General features: G+C 49.8%; 1 protein-coding gene and 1 pseudogene across 11 annotated transcripts in view; one reads left to right on the forward strand and one right to left on the reverse strand.

Annotated features, from left to right (window-relative positions):
* Window positions 1-7,073, forward strand: part of LOC136794050 (uncharacterized) — a 147,363-nt gene extending 140,290 nt beyond the window's left edge. For 10 of the 11 annotated variants that reach the window (XR_010840257.1, XM_067031797.1, XM_067031786.1 and 7 more), the window contains 2 exons: window positions 1,556-1,667; window positions 6,338-7,073. The gene's annotated coding sequence lies outside the window, so the exon portion shown is untranslated. Of the gene's footprint in view, window positions 1-962; window positions 1,370-1,555; window positions 1,668-6,337 lie in introns of those variants that run through there. The other variant, XM_067031819.1, reaches the window with a different exon arrangement.
* LOC131745471 (high affinity cAMP-specific and IBMX-insensitive 3',5'-cyclic phosphodiesterase 8A pseudogene) lies at window positions 1,861-3,375 on the reverse strand (annotated as a pseudogene).
* Window positions 7,074-7,543: the final 470 nt, after the last annotated feature.

Here is a 7,543-nt window from a genome sequence, read left to right on the forward strand (position 1 = left end):
CTATCTATCTATCTATCTATTGATCTATCTATCTGTCTGTCTGTCTATATCTATCTATCTCTCTGTCTCTGTCTATCGCTCTATCTGCCTATCTATCTCGCTCTCTTTCTATCTCTCTATCATGTCTCTATCTATCTATCTATGTATCTATCTATATCTACCTGTCTATCCATCTATCCTTATGTATCGAACAGTAACAATGGCTTTTAAGTCACTTCCCTACATTATTTTATCCTTCCAAAACACTTGAGAGGTCAATAGGCCACAGGAAAAGCACAGAGTTCACTGAAACACTTGAAGGTTGAATTAACTGTGATCAGTCAATCAATAAATGGTGATGCAGGGAATTCCACACACATCTTCTCTGTCCTCCTTTCCTCCTTCCCTCCCTCCTACTTGCTGACTCTATTCCAGCCACATTATTTACTGATTCTTCCCTGAGGACACTGGCATCCTTCCTCTGGTCCTTGCACAGGTTATTCCCATGATCTGGAATGCTTTTCCCTCAGATGTCTGACTCATCTGCCGCCCTCTAGGCTGTTCAAATTTCACCTTCCCAGTAAGACTTATCCTGTCTACCGTTTAAGATGAAAGCCTTGCTTCTCTCTGCCCACAATCTTACCTCACCATATACTGCTTAATCTCCATAGCATTTATTACTGGCAACCTACCAGATAATGTACATGGGTTTCTGTTCTCCCTTCCAACTGGAAGAGAGGCTGCACAGACTCAGGAATTTTGCCATTATGAAATCTAGTGGAGGCCCAGCAGAACTCTAGGGTCAGCCAGAACTGGGCACAATTATAACTCTTGTGATGTGATATTTTAGTGGGTTAGCTCAGAGCCAAGCCAGTTATTAAAGAGGATCTTTTCTGCTATTTTAAGTAGCATGGTACATTTGAGGTCAACTTAAGTTTTCAATTATTACAGAGCAGGTATGAACTCTTCCTTTGTTTCTCCAGACACATGAACCTGGATGCCAAATCCATCATCTCTGGGTGTAGTGGGAATGTATGAAGATGACTGGCCTAACTCTCAATTGAATAAAAAGATGCCCCAAAAGACATTTCAACATTTTCGAAAAGTACAGTCATAAAGTGTGGTTCCTTATCATGTGTCAGGGATTATCTAGCCTTCAGTGTGGTTTTCTGTTTTTTTGTTTTTTGCAGTAAAAATGTGTCATTTTATATTTTAAATTTGCATTATGAAAATAGGTCTGTACACGAAGTAATGCATATTTAATGAATATGAATCATGTAAATGTGGTCATGGCACTTAAAGTTGGCTTTGGCTTTGAAGTATTTTTAAATTCATAGAAAATATTGAACTTCTAATAAAATAAAACATTTTAATAATTGATATTAATAATCAACTTCAAAATTTCTTTGTCTTCATTTTCTGTTCAATTTTAAAAGAGAAGTCACTTTCCGGAGTGTTCCAAAGTGAGTGATTGCACCTTCTATGATGTGAAAAAAGATCAGATTGCCATTAGCTGTTCTTAAGTGCTGAACATAACTGAGAGAAATTGTAACAAGACACTTTCTGTCACTGGCAGGAAATCCATCTCCATCCTTTGCGGGGGCAGTCCCGAGCTCATGTTTTAATGGATGCGAATGCAAACCGTGGTCCTCACGTGACTTTCTGAAGAGCCCCCGCAGCAGGCCCAGGTACCTTTAGTGGACCAAGTCTCACTTTATGGCAGTGGCATCAGATGGTGGCTACAGAAGGTTGCCGACGTCCGTGTGTGCTCTTACAGGCTCTGCAGACCAGGGGATGAAAGGAGCAAGGAACTCTGACTGCCCTTAGGAATCCCAAGTGACTGGAGGGACACAGCCTCAGGGCCCCAGTCAGTGTCGCCCACTATTCAGGAGGTGGGCGGAGGCGCCGCAGCTTCATTTCGTCCAGTCCCTTCCAGTATTTAAAATTGTTGTCAAGATGCTGCATTAACTCAGGCAGGTCTACAAAGGCTTCCCAAGCAGCAAACATGTCTGTGATGAAATAGTCAGTGAAAGAGATTTGGGGATGCTGCAGGTATTTCTGTCAAAAACTGGCATCACCACAGGCAAGTCCTGTCACTTCTCTTCATCAGTCTGAGAAAAACATTCTTCTGAGATACGTGCAGCCCACTCAGTGCACTGCTCCAGGGGTCGGCAGGGATTGGACACATCAGCACACTTAGCATTCATTTGATCAGACTGCGGTTGTCTGGAGTTCTGAGCATAGTGATTATGGCTTCTTGATTTTTATCAGTTTCCCCATCTTCCTCTAATGCTGCCAAGGGCTTGTTGATGCTATTGACAAATTTGTTGACGTGCTCAAAGTGCTTTGTCATTTCTGTGGCTAAGACCATGTCGATAATACTTTGGTGCAGTGTCCAGTAGTCATCCCTCTCCATGTTTTTAAAGACGTTGCATTTATCATCAGGAGTGGTCAGCTGGAAGGCCAAGGCTGAGTGGTGGCTCTCGAGCACAGCAGTGTCATCATACAGAATGGCCAGTTCACTCCCAGCATTGCACGGGAAGGAGATGGTTCTCCTGGGGTGGTCCAGGTCATGGACAGTGGCTGCAATGAGGGCAGCGACCTCATCAAGTGGATCCAAAGTTTGCTTTATCCTCTCTTTGCAGAGAAAATAGGCAGTGGTGTGAAGAAGCACATCGGCAGAATGTGTAGAATTGTGGTAGGGGTTAGAAGCATGATAATTGACTTCGATAATTTGCAGCCACGATCTCAGCATTGTCTCAGAGCATTTTAAGACTTCACAGACTCCAAAGCGAGCAAGTATTTTGAGACCAAGATAAATCAAAGGCCTTTTATCAGTGGCAGCCTCCAGTTCAAAAATATCAAAGTCCCAGGATTCCTCATTTTCCATGGCCCGAGTTGAAGGTTTTTTGTTGAAAGAACATACTCATTCCTGGATGGTCTTCGCAAAACATCAGACATTAAGCCCCCAACAAGGTCAATAGCATGAGGATCATCGTCCTTAGCATCGAATTGTGGTGAATATAATTCAGTGGTTCTTAGAATTTCCAGCACACTATCTAAGGCTTCTATCACAGGCATGGGACTGCTTTTCTGGGCAGCACTGATGATTTCGATTGCTGCCTTGGTGATGGGCACCTCGATCTACATGGAATGTATCCGGGCCATGGAGGAGCGTCGTCTCTGGCTGGAAACTTTGCTTGTTCGAGAGGCAGCAGTTCTGACATCTAGTGAGCTTTTTCTCCTGTCGTTATGTTTGCCTGACTGGTTATCTGTATGAGTGTCAGACTGAACACATTCAGCTATTTTCTCATCCTTTTTGTTGCCATTGCACACTCTGGTAATGAACACATAGTGTCTAATTTTTCCTCCCTGTCCAATGACAGGTATCATTTTCACATTTGTTGTTGAGAGACATATGGAGAAGCCAGGGTGAGTCACCCCATCTCTTCCTCCTCTGGACCTTAGTTCTTCCTGATTGTCACTCGTTACACTGAAACAGATTTCAGGACTCAGTGCATGCAGCCGTAATGTGTGCCTAATTCCACATCCCAGTCACTGGCCGGGACCTTGGGTCCGCCAAGTTAACTGTCAAACCAGGGATGGCACAGTGGATGATACAGCCAGCTCTCTTCCATTCTCCTAACTGGAACTTCTCAAGTCTGGTGTAGTTCTGAAGTGGGCTCATATGCTCCTCACTGTCCAACACACACACACTTGCACAGCCCTGAGATATGGTCCTCCGGCTTGCTGTAGGAAGAGAGGAGGTTAAGTTTCACTTAGAGGGGCTGAGCCGCTTTCCAGTGAGGCAAAGTCCACTCATGGTTACACACAGTTTGCAGAATAAGATCTGCTCTTCATTTGTTGAGTTTCTTCATAGAAGAAAGGAATTAGCTGATGGCTCCTATGAAGACCTGGGCAGGTTATGAGGCTGCCAGACTCCTATGAGCACAGGCACAGCTGCCCTGACCAGGGGCCTCCAAACACAATGCTGGCTCGTCTAAGTCAGAGGGGTGTCCTGACTTGGGGACCCCAGTGTTATTCCTGAGAGAAGAAGTTCCTCTCTAAATATGGATGGTGCTATCCCCCATGGCACCACCTGGGTTTTGACGGGTGGGGGGGGGGGGGCAGGTGCTTTGTATGAATGTGGCACCAGAAGTGTATCCAGTCACAGCAGGTGTGGTGCTGTTCCCCCATGCCCCCCCGCATTCTCTGCACAGATGGGTTCCAAGTCTGATGGCAGTTATTGACACAGGGTCTCCCAGCACCGGTGAGATGTTGTACCCTCCATCCGCACCACCTGTGTATCGGCCAGGTGGGTCCCAGTTGTAAGCGGGAATACCAGGTCCTCCAGTCGTGGGCATGATGTTGTTCCCTCCTAGATGGCCACCTGTGGGCAGGTGGGCCTCTTGTGCTTGGAAATAAGGTAGAACTAGAAGTGTGTTGAAACCCGCGGGTGGTAACCACACTTGCAACTCCAACAGATGTGGTGTGATCTGTTGGAAGGTGGAAACTGACATGTCCCTTGACACAGATTTCTTCTCCTTGGTGATGGAACTTTTAAATGTAGATTTTCTACATCCAGATGGGCCCTGTGTGCAGTGACGGAAAGTGGAAACACTAGGGCCTCCCATCGTGGGGATGGTGTTGTCCGCTGCCATCCCCGTACCACCTGTATTCAGCGCAGGTAGGCCCCAGGTATTTGGATTTAAGGTGGAATCAGGTATGTTCCCAAATGCTGGGACGGTGCCTGCCCCTCCTACTGCAGCAGCCTTGCTGTGGTCAGGCAGATGGCAGGTTGTCTGGCCAAAGTAGGGACAGAAGTGGTGCTGGGTGCCCCACGTAGTACTGCCCCAAAGTTAAGTGGTCTGGATGCCTCTGAATGAGTGAGACCTGGGGCTGACACACCGACTCCAAGGCTCCCACTGTCAATAGGGGCTGCAGGTCCAATGAACGGTGGGCCCGCTGTGGTATCGGCAAAGAGTGAGCTACTGTCCCCAGTACTGGGCATCCTGGTGGCAACTTCAAAGCCAGTAGCAACGGACACAGCCCTGGGGAGAATGCCTGGGTTGTTGCCAAAGGCCGGCTGCATGTTGCTGGTGGTGGCGAATAGGGAAGCTGGCAAAGCTGACTGCGTGATGCTGACTCACAGTGGCTAGGCTGCAGGAGCGACTAGAACTTTATCTTATGCTGAGGCTGCTGGGTTTACCAGTAGAAAATACTCGTTAGGCCTCTGCCCATCATTGGCCCCCAATGTGGCTTGAGACGGGAGACCTGGGTCTAAGGAAGCTTGAAGTGTTGGTCTATCTGTTGGCCGGTGTTGTATGTAAATGAGTTGAGGCATGGGCTGAGGTATTGCTACCACTGGGTGGTGTGTTCCCAGAACTAGGAACAGCCCTGTGAAATGCCTATTGGTTCTGCCTGGAGACAGGGGCAGACTGGAAAATGACAGCCTGGGAAGGAGTTGTGGTGTCCATAGGTACAGTGTCAGAGCTGCTGCCTGGTGAAGCACCGATGACGACCAAAGCCGTAAATGGGGGGCTGGGGAGAACGGGAGCCGAATGGACTATGACAGCCTGGGAAAGAGGTGTGGTATCCATGGGTACAGTGTCAGAGCTGCCGCCTGCTGAAGCACCGATGATGGCCAAAGCCATAAATGGGGGCCTGGGGAAAACAGGAACTGCAACCATAAATGGGGGTCTGGGGAAAACAGGAGCTGAAGCTGTAAATGGGGGTCTGGGGAAAACAGGACCTGAAGCCATAAATGGGGGTCTGGGGAAAACAGGAGCTGAAGCCATAAATGGGTAGCTGTAGAAAACAGAAGCACTAGGGAGAGAGGTCCTCTGCTGCCCATGAGAGGTCACAAATATGGGCTGAGGGTTGGTTTGGGGGTCAAAGCGTTGGTTAAAAATTGGGGTGGGCCCAGTTAAAATAGGGGGATTGATGGTAGGGACTGGAAGAGGGGTAGGTAAGTATAAAGGAGGGGTAGAATCTATGCAGGTGGGTATTGTAGGTTCTTTTTCATGGGACAGTGGCTGAACCTTCCTTATATTCTTGGGGATATTTTTCCCCTGACACTGAGTGTTCTCCAAGGTGCCTGGGTTTTTGTCAGCAGCTAACACGGAAGCTTAGGAGGAGGGGGCAGCTCACCTGGATCCCATGTCAGTGCCTCCTTCCCCGACAGGGGCGACCTCAGCCCTGGCAGCGGCAGAAAAAGTGGCAGGGGAATCTTCTGCTTGCAGGGCCTACTGCTGGTAGATAGCAGGGAAGAGGAGCTTCTTCTTTTTTTTGTTTTTGTTTTTGTTTTTGTTTTTGTTTTTTGTGGTACACGGGCTTCTCACTGTTGTGGCCTCTCCAGTTGCAGAGCACAGACTCTGGACGCGCAGGCTCAGCGGCCATGGCTCACGGGACCAGCCGCTCCGCGGCATGTGGGATCTTCCCAGATGGAGGAATGAACCCGTGTCCCCTGCATCGGCAGGCGGATTCTCAAACACTGCGCCACCAGGGAAGCCCCAAGAGGAGCTTCCTGATGGGACGCCTGAAGACTCTTCACGCTGCAGCTCCTTCCCAGACATCAGTGAGCCTGGTGCTTTGGGCCGGTGGTCTTCACCCAGCCCTTTTTCTGTTGGCCTTTCCAGCAGCAGGGAGCAGCATGCGGTTGGGGCAGAGGACACCATGACATGGGATGGGACCTTCACCTCCCTCTCCTCACCTCCTTCCCAGGCTGTCATTTTCCATTCTGCCCATTTTCCCCAGCCCCCCTCTCCTCAGTGGGAGGTGATTGGATGGTACCAGCTTCCTGACACTGACTCCCTGCTCAGGGCAGAAGGCAGGCACTGGAGCAGCAGGGTGGTCCCGGTCAGATGTGGCAGCCTCCGAGCAGGGCAAAACCAGCGGGTGACAGCCCACTGGGGCCCCACAGCGGGGCAGAGGCGGAGCCAGGTATGAAATTTGCATGGTAAATTGCCCATGTAGGACCGGTTGTGTGCCAAGCGATCCAAGAATAGAGTGTGAAACTGGGAGAGCTTCTCCTTAGCTTCATCTCCTCTCAAGGTCTAGCACGCACTGGACACTGGATGGCTCAGCCTGGTGCTTGTGACATGTCCATTGCACCTGTCACAGAGAAAGGGCGGGAGGGGCAGGGGGTGGGGCGGGGGGGCGTATGCAAGCCCAGCCCGTAGAGAAACGCCAGCCCAAGGGCAAATGGTGGGGCCCCAGAGCCCAACCCCTTCTGGACTTTCTAGTGGCTGGGATTTCTCGCTGTGGGTGGCAGGTGTTTGGCACCGGATGGGCCACCATGTGGAGACTGTTGGGGAGTGTGGAAGCCGCCTTCTCCAGAGATCCTCTTGCCTGGGCACAGGATCTGCAGGCCCCTCAGCCCTGCGTATGTATCTGCCGGCCCTTCCCCCGCAAAGGGCCCAGAGGCCAGAGCCTGCTCAGAGCTGAGTGCAGGAGGCACCCAGAGCTTGAAAGGTTGTGGCCAGCCTTCTCCAGCGACCTCCACAGCTTCTCTGCGAGACCTGGAGACAGGAGCACCTCCTCCAGGGCTGCTCAGCTGCCAGCA

The sequence above is a fragment of the Kogia breviceps genome, chromosome 1 (assembly GCF_026419965.1).
Source record: "Kogia breviceps isolate mKogBre1 chromosome 1, mKogBre1 haplotype 1, whole genome shotgun sequence".
In the NCBI taxonomy this organism is placed as follows: Eukaryota; Metazoa; Chordata; class Mammalia; order Artiodactyla; family Physeteridae; genus Kogia; species Kogia breviceps.